The sequence below is a fragment of the Vombatus ursinus genome, unplaced genomic scaffold, assembly GCF_900497805.2.
Source record: "Vombatus ursinus unplaced genomic scaffold, bare-nosed wombat genome assembly UNPS02015175.1, whole genome shotgun sequence".
NCBI lineage: Eukaryota > Metazoa > Chordata > Mammalia > Diprotodontia > Vombatidae > Vombatus > Vombatus ursinus.
In genome coordinates, this window is record NW_020954953.1 from 4,179,271 (window position 1) to 4,199,599 (window position 20,329).

The window sequence follows — 20,329 nt, forward strand, 5'->3', positions numbered from 1 at the left end:
TCCAATGAGATATTTCACATTGTTTCCTAATTTTTCATTCTTTTGGATTTGTTTTACAGTGTCTTGATTTCTCATAAAGCCACTAGCTTCCAATTGCTCTATTCTAATTTTTAAGGATGTATTTTCTCTGGTAATCTTTTGGACTTCCTTTTCCATTTGGCCAATTTTGCTTGTTAGGGCATTTTTCTCCTCATTGACTTTTTGGACCTCTTTTGCCATTTGGGTTAGGCTATTTTTAAGGTGTTATTTTCTTCAGTAATTTTTTTGGGTCTCCATTAGCAAGCTGTTGACCTGTTTTTCATGATTTTCTTGCATCACTCTCAGTTTTTCCTCTACTTCTCTTACTAGCTTCTCAAAATCCCTTTTGAGCTCTTCCAAAGCCTGGGACTGATTCATATTTTTCTTGGAGGGTTTGGATGTAGGAGCTTTGGCTTTGTTGTCTTCTTCTGGTTGTATGTTTTGATCTTCTTTGTCACCGAAGTAAGATAATATAGTCTGACTCTTTTTTCACTGCTTACTCATGATCCCAGCCAATTACTTGAGTTTTAAACTCTTTGTTAAGGTAAAAGTCTGCTTCCAATGTGAAGAGTGTACTGTCCTGAGCTTTGGGGGTTTGTACAGCTGTTTTCAGAGGTACTTCTAGGGACCTGTAAATTTTCATTTCTTCCAAGGTGGTATGATAAGGGGCAAGGTGTTTCCTCTCCACCACCACAAGCTCCACCGCACCAGAGGTCCTCCCCACCCCAGGACTGTCCCGCAGAACTGCAACCCAGATCCTAGCACTGGTAAAGCAAGAGATTCCTGACTCAGCACCAGCAGAGAGATCCTTGTAATCCCCCTCTGATCAGCCACTCAGTTCCCCCTCAGTCTGTGGGCCAGAAGCTCAGGAAAAAGTCGAGATCTAGCTCCTTCTCTCACCACAGACACAGACTTTTCCCACTGACATTCTAAGTTGTCTTTGGCGTTCAGGGGTTGAGAAGTCTGGAAACCGCCACAGCTGCTTGTGATTCAGTCTTCTGAGGCCTGCTCCAGGTTCGCTGTGGCCTGTGCACCCCCGCTGCACTGTGCTCTTCTCCCCGCCCAGTGTGATATACCTTTCTGATCAACCATCCAGGCTGTCTCTGGATGGAAGTTTGTTTCACTCTGTCTTTTTGTAGGTTCTGCTGCTTTAGAATCTGTTTAGATCCATTTTTTATAGGTATTTGGAGGGCTTTGGGAGAGAGCTCAAGACAATCACTGCTTTCCCTCTGCTATCTTCCTAGGGGTATTTTCTTAGGCAATTCATTGATGGCTTGTTCAATTTTGCTTTCTAAGATGGTGTTATTTAAATATTTTACTTCCTCTTCCTTTAAGCTGGGCAGTTTATATTTTTGAAAATATTTATCCATTTCGTTTAGATCGTAAGTTTATTAGCAAATAATTGGATGAAATAACTCCTATTAATTTCCTTAATTTCATCTTCCTTGGTGGTGCATTTAACCTTCTCATTTTTGATGCTGGTAATTTGGTTTTCTTCTTTCTTTTTTTAAATCAAATAAGCCAATGTTTTGTCAATTTAATTGGTTTTTTTCTTCATAAACTAGCTTCTAGTTTTATTAGTTCAATGGTTTTCTTACTTTCAATTGTTTTAAATTTCTCCTTCAATTTTCATGATTTCCATTTTGGTGCTTAATTGGGGATTCTTAACTTGTTCTTTTTCTGATTTTTTTAGTTGTATGCCATATTCACTGATTTGCTCTTTCTTTTATTGATATACACATTTAGAGGTATGAATTTTCCCCTAATTTTTTGGCTGTAATCCACAAATTCTGGAATGCTGTCTCATTATTGCCATTCTCTTTAATGAAATTATTGATTGTTTCTATGATTTGTTCTTTGATCCATTAATTCTTTAGGATTAGATTGTTTAGCTTTCAATTAGCTTTTAATCTATGATTCCACAGCTCTTTATTAAATGTAATTTTTATTGCATTGTGGTCTGAAAGGGGTGCATTTAATATTTCTGCTTTTCTCCATTTGCTTATGAGGTTTTTATGCCCTGGTAGATTGTCAGTTTTTGTGAAGGTGCCATATACAGCTGAGAAAAAGGTATACTCTTTTCTATTTTCATTCCATTTTCTCAAAAGGTCTAACATATCTAACTTTTCTAAGATTTTGTTAATCTCCTTGACTTCTTTCTTTTTTATTTTATACTTGGATTTATCTAGTTGTGAGAGGGGAAGGTTGAGGTCTCCCACTAATATACTTTTACTCTCCATTTCCTCCTGTGATTCATTTAACTTTTCCTTTAAGAATTTAGATGCTATGGCATTTGGTGCATACATGTTTAGTATTGCTATTACTTCATTTTCTATGGTTTCTTTTAGCAAGATGTAGTTTCCCTGCTTATCTTTTTTAATTAGGTCTATTTTTGCTTTTGATTTATCTGAGATCATGATGGTGCAGTGGATAGAGCACTGGCCCTGGAGTCAGGAGGACTTAAGTTCAAATTCAGCCCCAGATACTTACTAGCTGTGTGACCCTGGGCAAGTCACTTAACCCTGTTTGCCTCAGGTTTCCTCATCTGTAAAATGAGCTGGAGAAGGAAATGGAAAACGACTCCAGTATCTTTGCCAAGAAAACCTCAAATGGTGTTGTGAAGAATTAGATACAACTGAAACAATGCAACAAAAATCCAAAACAATTTTTAAAAAAGATCATGATTGCTATCACTGCCTGTTTTATTTCAGCTGACACGTAATAGATTCTGCTCCAGCACCTTATTTTAATTCTGGTGTGTCTCTCTGTTTCAAGGGTGGTCCTTGTAAACAATCTATTGTTGGATTCTGGTTTCTAATTGATTCTGCTATCCGCTTCTGTTTTAAGGGTGAATTCATCCCATTTATATTCACAGTTACGATTACTAACTGTGCTTTTTGCTTCATCCTGTCTGTTCTGCTTCTGACCACTGCCATCTTTTATCTGTCTCCCTTTTATCACCCCCCCTTTTCATTTGTCCCCTTCCCCTCCTACTTCTCTGTTGGATAAGATAATCTATATTACCAATTGTGAATGTATGTATGTGTGTGTATTTTTCCCCACTTTGAATGAATTTAGATGAGAGTGAGGTTCAAGTGTTGCCCACCACTCCCACAATTTCCCCCTCCTCTATAAAAGTTCTTTCTTAAATGCCTCTTTCATGTGAGATAATTTTCCCTATTTTTCCTCTCCCTTCCTCCTTCTCCCAGGGCATTGCCCTTTCTCACCTATCCATTTTTTTACATCATTCTAACATAACTGACTCACTCCTGCATCCTCTTTTGATGTAAAATCCTTCCAAATGCCCTAATAATAGCAAAGTTCTTAAAAGATATATATATAATATCATTTTCCATATAGAAAGGCAAACAGTTTAACCTTATTGAGTCCTTTATGATTTGTTTTTCATGTTTACCTTTTTATACTTCTCTTGTCTTGTATTTCCAAGTCAAATTTTCTGTTTAGCTGTTGTCTTTTTATCAGGAATTCTTGAAAGTCCTCTACTTCATTAAATATCTATTTTTTTTCCTTTGAAAGATTATGCTCAGTTTTGCTGGGTGGGTTATTCTGGGTTGCAATCCCAGCTTTTTCCTTCTGAAATATATTCTAAGCCCTCTGCTCCTTTAAAATTGTAGCTGCTAAATCTTGTGTGATCCTGACTGTGGTTCCATGGTATTTGAATGCATCTAACTAGAGCTTCAGAACATACAACTTTCCATTCTCCTCCAATTATTTTTTATAATTTGATCTTTTATATTTGATCTTTTATCCATTATGAACTTGTGACATGTGGTATAAGGTATTGGTTTAAACCATTTTGTGTAACACTTCTTTCTAGGTTTCTCAGAAATGTTTGGGAATAATGATTGCTATCTTTGTGTTTAACAAACATTTCATTTTTGTCTTCATTTGCTTTTATGCTTTAGCTATCTAGTCTATTCCACAATTCTACTTTTGTATTGTATTTGTATTGTAATAGCTAACAAATAATTTTTTTCAATAATGTGTGTGTGTTTATGCTGGGTCTCCTTCATTCCTATGTTTTATTATTTCCCTTAAAATGTGTGATCTATTGTTTCTACAAATGAATTTTATTTTTTTCTATTTCTATGAAGTAAGACCTTAGGAGATTGCTTGGTATAATATAAATTAGTAGACACAATTTTGTATGTTACCCTATACGTTATTCCTTAGAATACAAGAAGCTATTTCTTTCAAGTATTCAGCTCCCTCATTTTGGAAGGGCCTCATACTTGTTTCATGTTTCATGTTTCATGACCCTTTTTCTTCTGCTTCTTGAGCTCTGTGAAATACACTTACAAATTTCAACCTTCTGACATAGGGTTGGGATTCCCCACTCCCTCTTTACTTTTTTTGTTTCATATCGAAGCCCTTCATCCTTTTAAAATGGGGGAAAAAATTTCATTGACCCAAATAAACTTGAGAGTATAGAAGGTATCTTTAAGCCTCTTTACCTTCTCTTTTCAGAAGATGGCCAACCTGAACTTTGAACATAGATAGTAATCACTTGGACTATAGCAGAAATACAAACATCATACACCCCATTTAGTTCACTAAAAGTTTCTTCATGATCTCTCCACTTGCTAAAAGTGCCATCTTCAGTCCTTTGTCAGTGTTGCCATTACAGCCCCATAAACTCAAGTGGCTTCCTTTTACCTCAAGGAAAAAGTATAAAATCTTCTGTTTGTTTTTTTAAAACCCTTCATAATCTGTTTCTCTCTACCTTTCTAGTCTTCTGATACTTTACTCTCCTCCACATACTCTGCCATCCAGTGACACTGGTCTCTTTGCTGTTCCTCATGCAAGACACTCCATTTCCTGATTCTGGGCATTTCTCCTTGCTATTCTCCATTCCTAAAGTCATCTCACTCCTACACCTTTGGACTTTTCTGGTTGCCTTAAAATCTCTGCAAAAGTTCCATCTTCTTTGAGAAGCCCTTCCCAGTTATCTTTAATCTCAGTGCCTTCCTTCTGAGATTATCTCTAATTTACCCTGTACATATTTTGCTTATACAGAGTTGTTTTCATGTTATCTCAACCATGACTGTGAGCTTCTTGAAAGTAGAGACTTTTTTTCACTATACTTTGTATCCTTAGCACTTAGTATATTGCCTGGTCCATAGTAGGCACTTAATGCATGCTTGCTAACTTAACTTACTGCTAGTAACTTTCTTGGTGAGCAACTGTGGCACCCTCTTCTAACAATATTTCTAGTGTAATCTACCCTTGAAACAGTATTACCACCAAGCAGTCACCAGGAACATTCAATATAAGGCTGGGTTGTTGTATAAAACTCAAACATTATCTCCAATGCCAAAGCTTTAAGAAAAGTTAATATGGGCTTTATCCAAGTATAGTCTTGCTATTAACAAACATGATACTATAAGGAAGACAAGAAAAGGGAAATAATCCTTCCAAAAACCTTGTGATCAGTTGACAAAATACAATAGAATATAGTGACTGGAATAAAATGGGGAGATACTTTCTCAAATTTGCTTTTGCCCATCTATGGTACCTAGAGCTAAGGTCTTCAACCTTCTAGCATAAGTGCCCAAAATAGCAAAGTCAAACCAGATATAGACAAAATTGCAAATTGTCTTTAGTTCCCCATTAACTCTCAGTTCAACGCTCCTTTGCTTCCTTCTTGAATGTTTCTTTTTATAGGCATTTCCCATAGGCCATGGACCAGCCCTCAGTTATATTCTTTCTTTCTTTTGCCTCTTAATGAATTTGTGCTAGCGATAATATTTTTCTGGATGGGGGTAGTCTGGGCTTGGGATTTCATCAATTTAGGCATGGTATCTACAAGGGTATTTTAATTCTAGAAGATCTTAGAGAGAATCCTAGTTATTTTCTCCTTCCTTTTCACTTCTTTTTAGTCCTTTCCTAGCTATGGATGTTTTTTATCCAGTGTTTTGACTTGGTTTCACTAATTTACTTGTTCAAGTTATTTAACTCTTTAGGAAAATTAAATTGTGGCATTTATTGTTGATCATTATGCTGTAAGTTTTATAAAAAAAAATCTTTCCAGGCACAATAGAAATAAATGCCTTGGAATAGAAGGTATAAAAAGGCAGTACAATAGGTATGGACATTAAAACATAGATAATCACCTGAAGTGAAATGGACACATATATTTGGAGTCAGAGGACATGAATTCAGATCCTTACTTTCCCATTCACCATCTGGGTAACCACGAGCAATTCATTTTACGTTGTTGAGACTCAGTTTCCTCATCTATAAAAGGAATTGGATCAGATTCTGTCTAAAGGCCCTTGCAAATTAAAATCTAGGATGGTGCTAATGCAAAACTCAAGTTTGTCATCATGAAGACACATGGTAACATGGATTTAGTAGCATGTTTCAGTTTTCCAATCTGGAAAATGGACTTGCCCATCTTAAATCCAAAAAAAAAAAAGCATACTTGAAGGACATAACCAGAAATTTTGGGAAACAACAAATTTCCTTGGCAATAATATTATACAAAGCTTGAAGTGAACAGGAGCAAAGAGGAGCCAAGCTGACATTCTTCTTGGTTCTCTGTTTTAGAATGAGTGTGCCCAATTCTAGGATACTCCTCGCATTCTTTCCTCCTCTTTTCTGCCTTTTATTTTCCCTTTTTGCTTCTCTCCAGAGACCATCCATTTCCTTGTAAGTATGAGAATCTACCTTCAACCCAATTATTGCAAATACAGAAGGCCCAGACAGCTGGATTGAATCAAAGCTGTAGTTAGAGAGGAGTAAAATGCATGGGTCACTGGATGAAAACAGGAATTGCACTCCACACAGGAAATAGCTTGTGTGAAGAGAAAAGAACTGGGTTTAAAAAGAACTGCTCATGGGGCTATGGATAAACAGCAAACCAGTTCAGAATTGTGCGTACCATCAGCAAGTCAGTCAAATGGTAGCCTCATCAGTGTCAGTAGCAGGGTTCCTTGAGCAGCAGTAGCTGATGGCAGAATGTGCATTAAGAGGAGAGAGGTAAACTGAGAATCAATCAGACACATGGAGAAGGGCTGACCCCTGGAGATAATCAGAGAGTTATATCTAAAGGGAGTGTCATGAAGACGCACGGGAGAAAAGGACTTTCAGTATCCAGGGGATATAAGTGATATCGTTTGGCCACATGCGCTTTCTAAGTCTGACCCTACTCTCCACAATAACCTCATGTGCACATGAGGACAGTATACCCCTGGATTGAGGAGAGTGGGAACATTGCCTTAACAATTGTCTTTGCTATCCCTGGTTAGTAAAAACTTTTTTTCTAAAAGGTAACTATGTCAAGCTAGCAAGCAATGTAGGGGCTTGAGAACAATTTAAAAAACCCAATACCTTTGTGTTACCCTTAGAACTCTGAGAAAAATAGTCAGTTTTCTTTTAGGGATCCAGCCTGAAATGAAAATAGGAGTTGGGGGATTATCACTGAAGGGGGATGCTATACCATCTCCAGAACCAATTGGGGGAAAGGGAAAAAAAGAAGGCCAGAGAGTAACTCCCACTATTCTCCCATTCCTGCTAAGTTGTATAAGTCATGATGCTTCCCCTCAGGCCTTCATGCCATCTTTCAGGTTTTTTCCCCCAGTTTCTTCTTAATTAAATTAAGTAGATTAAAAATAATTATACACACATATGTTGTCTTTCACTTAGGACTATGATTTGTTTCTGAACCATTTTAGCCAACTAAGTCATAAATGTAAGTGGCTTTAGGATGCTTGCCTCATATTTCAAAATACATTATCTGCTGCCTGGAAACAGGGTACTTTTGGTTGGCTTAGGACATTGGTAATGGAAAATTATTCTAGGCAACAGTCCTTAATTTTAAGGTAAGGGAACTGTATTTGAATCCCTAGCTCTGCTTCTGATTACTTTTATAACCTTGGGCAAGTTAAATCTTCACTTCGAGTCTCAGTTCTCTGATTCAGGAAAATGAGGGGATTGGACCAAGTAGCCTTGAAGGTCCATTTCAGCTCCAACTCTAATGATCCAGTTGTCACCAGTGAAACCCAGTTTAGAACCCAACATCACTAGACCTAGGACGTTCCACTAAGCCTATGGACATTATTTCCAATATTAAAATATATTCTCCCCAAATAGGCATTTATTCTGTATGAGTCAATGAGTCCATGTATGTCAACAACAATTATCTTTCCAATATTTCCCCATGGAGTAGCTCAAAATTTGGGATGCCTGGGAATTTTTCATTTTCTTCTCCTGGGATGTCAATTCTTTGCCTTTTATGACAACTAAATTCACTGAAAGGGGATTGAAAATTATTCCAGCAGCAGTCAACTTCTGAAATTGTCCAAATATACTTTTGCTGCTCATTCTATTTTCCCCCAAGCCAAATGATGTCATTTCCATTTGCCTCTCAATCCTTGAATGCCAAAATTATGCCACCCTATCTTCAAAATTTACCAAAATATAAAATTCAAAATCACAGCTTCTTTTTAAAAAAGAAATGCAAAAAAAGCAATTTCAAAAATATTTGAAACAAGACCGTCAGTCATCAACTCTCAGCTCACAAAACCTTTAGAATTGTCTCTTACCACTTTGCCTCTATAGGGCGGTCTTAATTTTATTCATAATTTCTGTTTCAGTCACTTGTCATCTGCTGCTTCAGGACATACCTGAAATCCTAAGTGGAGGATTTGGCAGCTAGGTAAAAGACACTGATTTTGAAATGTGGTAGTTTGCTATTTGAATGTATTCATTAGTGATTTTTGACATTAGAACATTTTCCTACTGATTTGAAACCTTGGTAGGTTCTTGCTATGTATTTACTGAAGCTTTTTTCAGTTCACCTTATTAAAAAAAAAAATCTTCATTCAACTTCCCATTCTAATTACAATCCCATTTCCTTAGCAAGTCCTTGAAAAAAGAATTCCCCAAGTCTCTAATCATCTCTCTAGTCATAATCTCCATAATTGTGTCCCTTCCAGTTTCCATCTTGGCACAGTCCAGAGACTGATTTGCTCCATGCGGTTAAAAGCCTTTTATTTTGTGCCAGTTAGGGCTTGTTTTCAATGCTTGCTTTTTTGGATCTTAGTGCTACATTTGATGCTATTGATCACTACAGGCTACTTTCTTATACCAACTGAATAATTTTTACTCATTCTTCCCCCTTCTTATTTGATGACCATACTCAACTCTGCCTGCTAGGCAACACAGTTAAGAAATCCCACCAGGTTGCTCTTTCTTCCTCATTTCCCTTTACCACATTTAGTTGGCCAGTTTAGGAATACAACTAATTAAAAGAGATTGTTTTTCTTCTGATGCTAAGTTTAAAAAAATGGATTTCTTTATTTAAGAAAAAAAAAGAATCCCTTATCCAATAACTACCACATTTTGGAAATCAAAGAATAATATTAAAATTATGGGCCTGAAGGGCTCCAAAGAACTCCAAGAAGTCAGTGCAGTGCAAGGAAAATGGCCTAAGAGTTTGACACCTAGGTTCTATTCCTCCTTCTGCTCCTGATTTTGGACAAGTCCCCTAACCTTACTGCATCAAGGTTTGCTCATATGAAAAATGAAGAGATTGGACTGCATTATCCCCATGGCAAATCACATTATCTTAAATGTAGATAGTACTTTAGAATGATGCACCATTGAAAAGGAGTTTTCTTACATATTACCTCAGCTGCTCCAGTATAATGATGCTAACGGCATAAAGCCATATCAGAATGGTAGGAATTATATTATGTTCATAGATTTTTTTCTCTAGTAATCCATTCTAAAGTTGAAAAACCCTTAATATCAGAGAATTCTAACATGTCAGCAAAAAGCCTGAAGGACTTAGTCAATTGACCTCAAAAGTCAATAGACCTGGGTTCAAGTCCTCTCCCTGATATACTAGCTTTCTTTAAGTCCCAATTAAAATCCCATCTTCTTCCTCAGCCTTCCCCAACCCCTCTTAATTCTAGTACCTTCCTTCTCTTATTTCCTCTTTATCCTGTATATAGTTTGCTTTGTATATTTTGCATGTCATCTCCCCCTTTAGACTGTAAGCTCCTTGAGGGCAAGGGGTTGCCTTTTGCCTCCCTAGAGTTTAGCACAGTGCCTGGCCCACAGAGGATACTTAATAAATGTCTATTGATTGATTACATGAACTTAGGCAAACTTCTTTGCCTCTCAGGGCTGCCAGTGATCTTTCTAAGACTATATGTTATCGCATTTGGTCCTTACAACTTTGTGAGAAAGGTGCTTTTATTATCCTCATGCGGAAAGTGAAGCTGAGAATGGTTAAGTGATTTACCCAAGGTCACACAGCTAATTAGTAGCTGAGGCAGGATTCTAACTCAAATCTCCCTGATTCTAAATCCCAAACTCCACTATGGCATATAGGTTGGGGGGAGGGAGAGCTGAAAGGGAAAAAATTGGGCACCACTGTATAATGAAAAGGCAGCTGTGATTAACTGAAGCAAACTGTAAGTTTGTAGTTCTGTATCTTGCAAGACAAACTACTGTTGTTGTCTCCCAGAAAACTTTGAGGGTGGAGATATTGAGTCCACTAGGGGGCCCAAGATCATCTTACTATACTTCATTAGTGTGGTAGTATCTACCAGAACTTGCCTTTCATTGGCATAGTTATCAAGCTATCAAGCACCCTGGCTCCCTTCTATGAAGTATCAGAGTAGGACTTTGATAGATGTTTAAGCCACCACACCTGGTGAGCTCTCAACCAAGCACTAAGCAGACTTGACCCTTCTTAGCTTTCAAGACAAGATAACATCAGAAGCATTGAGGGTAATAGGCCCATGGACAAAGCAGGATTTTAGTAGAGATATAGTAAAAACAGCCAATGTTACATCAATTTTAAGGGTTAGAAAGGTGTCATCATCTCATTATCAACTCCTAGAAGTTGTAGAGGAAGTAAAAGAGTTTATAGAGGAAGAGAGAAAACTTCTGGTCATCCCTCCTCTACACAGTAGTATTTATTCCTTTCCTCCCACAATTTCACACTTTTGGAAGGAAAATAAGTTTGATATAGGGTTTGGATGCTAGATTTCTGGGGGGGGGAGGGTTATGGGAAACAGAGATAGTTCTAAGAGCTATATCATAGGGGAGAGGAAGGAAGAATGCTTTCCTGGGAACTCATGGCAAGCAGAAGAAGAAAGGAAAAGAGTTATTTGAGAAGATTTGAGGGCAGAGAACGGCCCCCCCTTTTCATTCCAAGAAATAAACTAGGCTGGGGCTCCCCTACAGGTTAGTCAAAATCAGCTTGTTGATGTCAAAGTATTTGGTTCGTCTCTGTGCCAGCTGTCATTGCTACAACTCCTGTCTTTGATTCTGGGGGCCTCCTGAAAGGGAGGACAGGAACTTCCTTTTCTATTCCCCCTCCCCACACACCCATCCATCAATTTTTACTACAGGTTGCCCACTCTTCCACACCCATAACCACAAGACTCACTGGAAGTCGAAAGAACTCATTTTCAGGATAAAGTTGAACATCCCTGGAATATGCAGCTATCAGATCAGCCCTCTTGGTTTTCACTGTAGAACAGTATACACTAGAGCTTATTAAAGGTTATCACTACAGAAATAAGTCACTGGTAGTACCAGAAGCACCTGGGAAACTTTAAATAAGAAAAGTGAAGATCCCTGGGTATCCAAAGTGAGCTAGACAACAACTGTTTGGCAATCAGACATTCACCCATGTGAGGCTACTAAAGTAATGAGGAATTCTTCAGTGGACCAAGATCTCCAGCTTTCTGGCATCCCTTGAAGAATTAGTGGTAAGTCATATAGACTATAAGCCCCTTGAGAGCAGTAACATTGATTTTTGTCTTAGTGCCAAGCACAATGCCATGTACACATCAGGCACTTAATTGTTGATTGTTGAATGATTAAAAAATTAAGATACCACACTGTAACACTTCTAAATTTCATTAAATCACTTGAAATGTATACTCAAAGTTCATAATGTTCTTAGAAATGAGCACTGTGTAATGATGCTATAGATCATCATTCATCCCAAGAACTCAAAGAATTTTCATGTAGACCATCTTAAAGTTTCCCAAATCCCCCAGAAAGAGGTTAGGGCAGAAGTCCTTATCTCTGTTTTATCAATGAAGGAAAGAAGATGCAAAGAGATTAATCAATCTGGCCAAGGTCACACAGTCAAATGGAACAAGAATAGAATGTGACCTCTGCAACAGCATAAATCAAACTGTATTTGTCTCCCTCACAGAAGACATGTTGGGTTTGTTTTTGTTTTTTTTCCCCTCAAAAAAGAAATTCAGTGGAAGGGAGGAAAAGGTACCTAAGGAGGGAGATTTTGTAGATGATCCCATGCCTACCAATAAGAAACAGTTGAGCAGCAAAAGTGCTGTCCTAGGCAGGTGAGGCTCAAAACTCCCACAGAGATTCGGCAACACTAGTAGGTGCACTCCACTGCTTTGAGAGGCACCTAAAAGAGCATTAATAATCTGTTATTAAACACCCTATGCTAATAGTATCACTTTGCATTTTTACAGAGCCTTGCCAAAAGCCAGAACCTTTATCCAAGAGAACAGAACAGTTGATCTTAACACCTTTGAACAGATGGGAGAAGCACCAAATGGGAGAAGCAGGAATAGAAAAGAAAAGCTATACCTCTTATATGCTAACCTTGGCCCAGGAAGGACAATAATGTATAAAGAGGAAGTGTCAAGAGAAAAATTATCATCTTTTCAAAAGTCAATGTACCTTTAATTTCAAAAGTACAACTGAGTGCCATTTTCTAGACAGATGATTCCCAACTTCGTATCTCTTGCTGTTCTTTGGATAGCTTCTGTTATTTCTTTTCCATCTGTTATTTTCATTCATTTCAGCTAGATTTTCCAAATTGAAGGATCTTATTTTGGGAACGGAGGATTCTAGAAATGTAACCTCATTTAAAGAGAACAAAGTTTTACATTAGTAAGGAAAATGAATATTATGTCAAGTGAACTTTTGGGGTCCAGAAATCAACATGCTTCTCTCATTCTCTCTCCACAACTCCACATTTCATCATACAACATCATGCTTAGTTTACTCTGACTTGTTGCTACTTCTGTGGAAAGGTTTCATTCTATGTCACCACCTACCCCAGGTTATTGCAGTTTATTTGAATAACCCTGGCTTAAGGTCCAAATCCCTGTTCAGGCTTTGGGCAAGACACAGGAATCAGAGCAGAACAAGGAGGATAACTGATTTGAATCCAAGTTGCCCACCTTTAAGTAAGAAGACAAAAGCAAAAAATAGGCAGAAAGGGAGAAAAGGGAAGGAGGAAAGAGAGATGGGGAGGAAGAAGAACAGGGCTAGAAGGGATCACAAACCAACAAGGAATAGATAGTTATCCAATAGTAAAGGGGGGGGCAGGATTGCTGGGAGAAGCCATAGTTCTAAATACAAAAATAAATTAATACGGGTGGAGGGAGAGCAAAATTACAGTTCACATTGATATCACATTTTAGCCCTTCCTCACATGTCTCTGAGGTAGTAAGTAAAAACTATAATAGTCCCCAATTTAAAACATAAAAAAAGAGATTACCAACATGCCCGTTTTCTCTTTAAGAGTACACATATGCTCAGGCTTACATATGTGGATGCAATATAAGTGTTAAGATGACATTTATCCTTCCCTAAGATTGATTTCTTTTCAATCTAGCTCATTGTCTCCAGGGAACAAGAAAACTAAATACATAGGGTGTTACATGTGGAAGTTCACACTTTCCTTTTTTAAATACAGGCGCTCTTGTAGGCCTTGAATCTATGAGTTCAAGTTTAACTTCATTTTACTAAAGGCTCCCCTATCTACAATGGGCTCTGACAGGTTGTGAATTAATCTGGATGAACTTTAACCCATGAAAAGGAAGGCAATGGTAACAATTACTTCTCTGGTCATCGATACACTTCTGGGTTCCTCGTTGTACATTGGTGTATGGTACAGTGGGAAGGATACAAAGAGAGAAGTTGGGGAGCACTGGCTGGGATCTAGTACTGCCACTAACTAGGCACACTACTCTCCCCAATCACTTAACCTTGCTTTTTTTTCATCTGTCAAAAGCTGCTAAGAATACCTGCCCTACTTACCTCAGAGTGGTTATAGGGATAAAATGAGAGAACAGATGTGGAAATTCTTTGAACTCTACATGTCCAGTTGTTAGACAGGAAAATGATAGCATTCCTAATTGCATTCCTTTTCATTTTCTCTTCTCTGCATCCTCCCCAATCCCATCTGTCACTCTGCCAATAATGAAGTAGTTTGTTCTCATTCTCTCTCTTTCTCTCTCTCTCTCTCTCTCTCTCTCTCTCTCTCTCTCTCTCTCTCTGTCACATCTGTGTGTCTATCTTTCTTTCTCTGTCATTGTCACTCTCTCTCTTCTCTGTCTGTCTTCCTGTCATTGTCACTCCATGTTCTTGCTTCTTACTACAACATTCATTGTAAGTTTCAAAGTTTCTAAGAGCAGATTAGCATATAATGGAGTCCTCTGATACTATTGCTATAGCTTTGTACAGGGGTAATAAAATGTAGCCCAAGGAGTAAGTCTGGGTTAAAATACAGTCAGTTAATGGCAGGGGTACAAAAAGTGCCAGAGCATCACCTCTAAATTTTATTTTGTTATATGTGAGTGTGTTACATATGTCATCTCCCCCTATAGAATGTCCAGGCTTTATGATTATGTGGAATGATTCCATTTTGTCTCTGTATCCCTAGTCCCCTATTTTCATATAGCAGTGAAGAATGGAATAAAACTCTCTCCAATAGAGAGTGCCATGGTGAATGTGAATAGGCAAATGTGAATAGGCTGAGGCATATAACCAATGAGGAATTTCAAAGAAGAGGAATAAAAAATGTTGCAGAAATGTATGATGGATCCATTCACAACTCCACCAACAGTATAGTTTGGAACTATGACCAAGGGCTATAAAACTGTGTACTATGAAACTGTTCATACCCTTTGATTCAGTAATATCACCGCTACATCTATATCCCAAAGAGACAAAAAAAAGAGGGAAAGGACCAATTTGTACAAGGATATTAACAGCAGCTCTTTTTGTGGTGGCTAAGAATTGGAAATTGAGGGGATTGCCCATTAATTAGGGAATGGCCAAACAAGTTGTGGTATATGATTATAATAGAATACTATTGTGTTTTAAGAAACGACAAGCAGGATGATTTCAGAAAAAAACCTGGAAAGACTTACATGAACTGATACAAAGTAAAGTGAACAGAACCTGTTACACAGTAACAGCAATAAAGTATGCTCATTTAGCTTTTCTCAGTGTTATAACAATCCAAGACAATCCCAAAGGACTCATGATGAAACATGCTACCTGTCTCCAGAAAAAGAACTGATATTTTCTCACTACAGACTGAAGCAAATTATTTTTCACTTTTTTTCTTTCTTCTTTTCTTTTTCTTTCTTTCTGAGTCTTGTGCAAAATGAAGAATATGGAAATGTTTTATATGATTGCATATGCATAACCTATATCAGACTGCTCACCATCTCAGGAAGGGGGAGGGGAGAGAGGAAAAGATTTGGAACTCAAAACTTTAAAAGAAACCAAATATTAAAAACTGTTTTAACATGTAATTGGGGGAAAATAAAATATTATTAAAAATAAAAGAAATGTATGACGGGAAAAAAAGATGGGCTGCTCCTGTGGTGAGGGCAAAGAATAAGAGGTAGACATTGAGAGTGTTTTACTCATATTTTCATAATGTCAGAAGAAAATTGTAAAGTTTTCCATCATGTTAGGTGGAACTCCTGGGTCAGACTGATTAGAAAAGATGGACAAGGGTCACACAGAGTGGGAAGGCACGGATGGATTACTATTTGTATCACTGGAGAGAGCTCCTGAATCTGGGAAATCACAGATCGATTTCAGTATGAGTATCCCCATGTGAGAGGGGGGAATTAATAAATTATTGCTGTATGATTGATTCTTATTGCTCCCTCCTTATGGACCTAGCAATAATACCCCCTTTAACACACTCTGAATATTAGTATTAATGTGTCCCTCATGTGTCTGGAGGAGAAAGTGAGGCTGGTGATTTTGCACAGCCTTCCCTCATTCAAATCAAAGTCAACTGCAAGTCATGTCATCATCTGCCTGATGTCATGGTCCTTCTTTGAGAAGAAAGGACAAACCACAACCTGTGAGTACTCTGAGCTGCCGACGGGGGAGAAGCCAAGATGGCAGAGTAAAAGCAATTACTTGCTTGAGCTCTCCCCCAAACCCCTCCAAATACCTATAAAAATGGCTCTAAACAAATTCTAAAGCAGCAGAACCCACAAAAAGACAGAGCGAAACAAATTTCCAGCCCAAGACAACCTGGATGGTTGAACACTGGGCAGAGAGAAGAGCGCGGATCAGCGTGGGCCCGCAGGTTGCAGCTAACCTGGAGCAGGCCTCAGAGGACTGAAACGTGGGCAGCTGTGGTGGTTTCCAGACTTCTCAACCCAGGAACGCCGAAGACAACTTAGAAGGTCTGTGGGAAAAGTCTGTGTCAGCAGGGAGAGAGAGAAGCTGGTGGTCTCAGCTCCAGTCCCCAAGCTCGTCGGGGCAGCAGCTGCCTCCTAAGCTTCTGGCCCACAGACTGAAGGGGAATCGAGTGGCTGATCAGAAAGGGATTGCAGGAATCTCTCTGCTGGTGCAGGATTCTCTTGCTTGGCCCGTGCTTGGATCTGGGTCACAGTTCTGGGTGGCGGTCCTGGGTCAAGGAGGAGTGCTAACATGGTGGAGCTGGTAGTGGCTGTGGAGAGGAAACCCTCCTCACAGTTCCAAGACAGAAAAGAGTGCTCATAGACCAGAGCACAGGCCAGGAAAGGAATAAACATCTCACCCTTGATCTTACCACCTTGGAAGAACTGAAAATTTACAGGTCCCTAGAAGTATCTCTGAACACAGCTGCACAAAACTCCTGAAGCTTGGGACAGTACATTCTTCACACTGGAAACAGACTCCTATCTTAACAAAGAGTTTATAACTCAAGTAATTGGCTGGGATTGTGAACAAGCAGCGCAAGAAGAGTCAGACTGTATTATCTTACTTTGATGACAAAGAAGATCAAAACATACAACCAGAAGAAGACAATGAAGCCAAAGCTCCTACATCCAAAGCCTCCAAGAAAAATATGAATTGGTCCCAGGCCATGGAAAAGCTCAAAAAGGATTTTGAGAAGCAAGTAAGAGAAATAGAGGAAAAACTGAGAGTGATGCTAAAGGAGACCCAAAGAAATACTGAAGAAAATAACACCTTAAAAAATAGCCTAACCCAAATGGCAAAAGAGGTCCAACAAGCCAATGAGGAGAAGAATGCCCTTAAAAGCAAAATTAGCCAAATGGAAAAGGAAGTCCAAAAGCTTACTGAGGAAAATACTTCCTTAAAAATTAGAATGGAGAAATTGGAAGATAGGGACAATTTGCGAATCAAGGCACTGTAACACTAATCAAAAGGAATGAAAAAATAGAAGAGAATGTGAAATATCTCATTGGAAAAACAACTGACCTGGAAAATAGATCCAGGAGAGAGAACTTAAAAATTATTGGACTATCTGAAAGCCATGATCAAAAGAAGAGCCTAGACTCTGAGCTGCCTGAATGGGGACCCAGCTGGCCAGTTCCAGTTGGGCAACTCAGCTTCTCTGGTCCTGTCCCCATCCTTCTCCTTCCCTCCCCTCCCCTCCCCTCTCCTTGGTGTTATGCCCAATGGAAGGTAAATTTTGATGGCCAAAAGCTACCTAGTTAGCTTGGAGTTTACTGGCTAGATTTCTTTCTCAAACACCAAGCCTGAAACCCAAATCCCTCGGGATCTCATGGGTTGGACAACAATAAGTCCCTGCCCAAGCACCACTTAATGGTTATTTTTTTGGGCTCTTCAGGTTCAGAGTGAATGTAAATAGTAACTTTCTCTTTTGGCCAGCAACCCTGAGGATCTTCCCCTCCCAGTTTGATTTTTTTTTTTATTAAAGGTGCAATCCCTGGACTCACTCCTTAAAGAGGCCCATTCATTGAATGGACATTGTCTCATTCAAAGTGAGAACCTGAAAAGACTTTAGCTAAAAAGGGCCAAGGTCTCCCACTGCATCCTAGGCCATATCCAGTCATCCTGAATGATATCTGGCCACTGGACCCAGATGGCTCTGGAGGAGAAAGTGAGGCTGGTGATGTTTCACAACCCTCCCACATTCAAATCAAAGTCAATTGCAAGTCATGTCATCATCTCCCTGATGGCATGGTCCTCTTTGAGAACGAAGGACAAACCACAATCACAACAGTTAGCCTTATAGCTAACAGTCTCCAATCTCTTTTTACTATGTATAACCCTATATTACCAAATCATAGGTCACATATGAGCAGACTATCCCCAACTCCCATTCCTTCAATCTATCCTCCTCAACCCCGTCCCACTCATATCCCATTCCAGTTCTGCTCACCCCTTCCACTGTGTCTACTGTAACTCTGTTTCTGTAATGAATAAACAACCTTTCTTTTCTGTATTTCTTTTTTCTCACATAATCATTCTATCTACTAGCCCACACTGAAAGCTGCTTCTTCCCTGAAGACACTGTATCCCTGGATATTCTGTCCAGCATCAGTTGTACCTTCATTTACACACCAGAACACAGCAGTCCTGAGGGGAAGTGGGAAATCAACCTTCCTTCCCATTGTCATTTCTGGAATCTCCCTTTACTAAAATCGTTCAGTAACCTCACTTCCTTTGAGGTTTACTAAACTAAAATTTTCCACCACATCTAGACCATAGTAGCTATACTGGCTCCCAGGTCATTTTCTCTCCTTTCTTAAGGACTTCTGCACCAGACTTGCCATCTGTCCTCTCCTCTCCAACAACAGTGCTTCTGCCAGGAGACTTCAGTGAATTAATGAATGAAAATAAAATTTAAAAGTATTCATTGTTTTTGATATGCCAAGTACTTAGGATACAAATAAAGAGAGACAGAGACAGAGATAGAGACAGACAGAGACAGAGACAGAGACACAGAGAGACAGAGACAGAGAGACATAGGGAAAAGGAGCTCAAAATCTAATTGGTGAGATGAAACATAAAAGAATTTCATTTCAGGGCAAATGGCAAGATTCAGGAGTACTTAGTATATTACCAATACAAAGACAATGATGCCTAAGGATTTATAGAGCACAGCTGCAGGATAGATGGTAAGATCACACAGTCCTCCGACTAATTGGAAGACTTATAGATAGTAACTCTCAGATCTTCTAAGTAATATGAACAGTCATATCTCTTCCTACTTGGTCAGTCTAGATGGGAAGGGAAGGAAGCAAGGCACTGTGCTAAGTGCTTTACAATTGTCTCATTTAATACTCACAACTCTGGGATAGGTGCTGTCATTATTTTCTTTTTACAGTTGAGGAAACTGAAGCAGACTTTAAGTGACTTGCCCAGGATCATACAGTTAATAAGTGTCTGAGGCCAGAATTGAACTCAGGTCTTCTTGACTCCAGGCCCAGCACTCTATTCACTGTACCACTTAGCTGCCTATACTGTTTCATCTAACTGACTACTGGCACCTCTCCTAGAATATAAGGGCCCTCTGGAAGTTGTTGGGGAAGGGGTAAAGGGATAACAACATCTATATTGTTACTTCATGAAACTTCCTAACCTATTTCTCCATTCTCTTTAAACTCATGATGGTCATATCCTAGACGTCACCATTTTCCACAAGTGTTCTAGTTCCTCAAAGTGTCCTACATTCCTCTATCTGACTGTAACCAAGTACCATTCCTTAGCTTCCTATGCTTCATTTCTCCTAACCTGTTCATTGCCCATATCATTATCTCTAATACTTCCACCCTAGTACTTTCTCCAGCTATTATCCATACTCTGACTTCACTTTCCTCCCTCTCCAATCTTGACTCTATAATTGGGCAATTCAGCCCCATGCTCTTCTCTGTTTTTTTGTTTTTTGTTTTTGTTTTCTTGTGTGAGGCAATTGGGGTTAAGTGACTTGCCCAGAGTCACACAGCTAGTGTTATGTGTCTGAGGCTGGATTTGAACTCAGGTCCTCCTGACTTCAGGGCTGGTGCTCTATCCACTGTGCCACCTAGCTGCCCCCTCTTCTCTGTTCTTGAATTCTTCATTCTGAACTGAGCTGAAGGAAGTCACACAGCCATGCTAACCAGGTATATTACAGATTTGTATTAATTGGGCCCTCACTGCAGCAAAGCATTTATTCTCCCCAACTGATTCTCTATCTCACTCCTTACAGAAACTATGCCAAGGGGCAGCTAGGTGGTACAGTGGATAGAGCACTAGCCCTGAAGTCAGAAGGATCTGAGTTCAAATC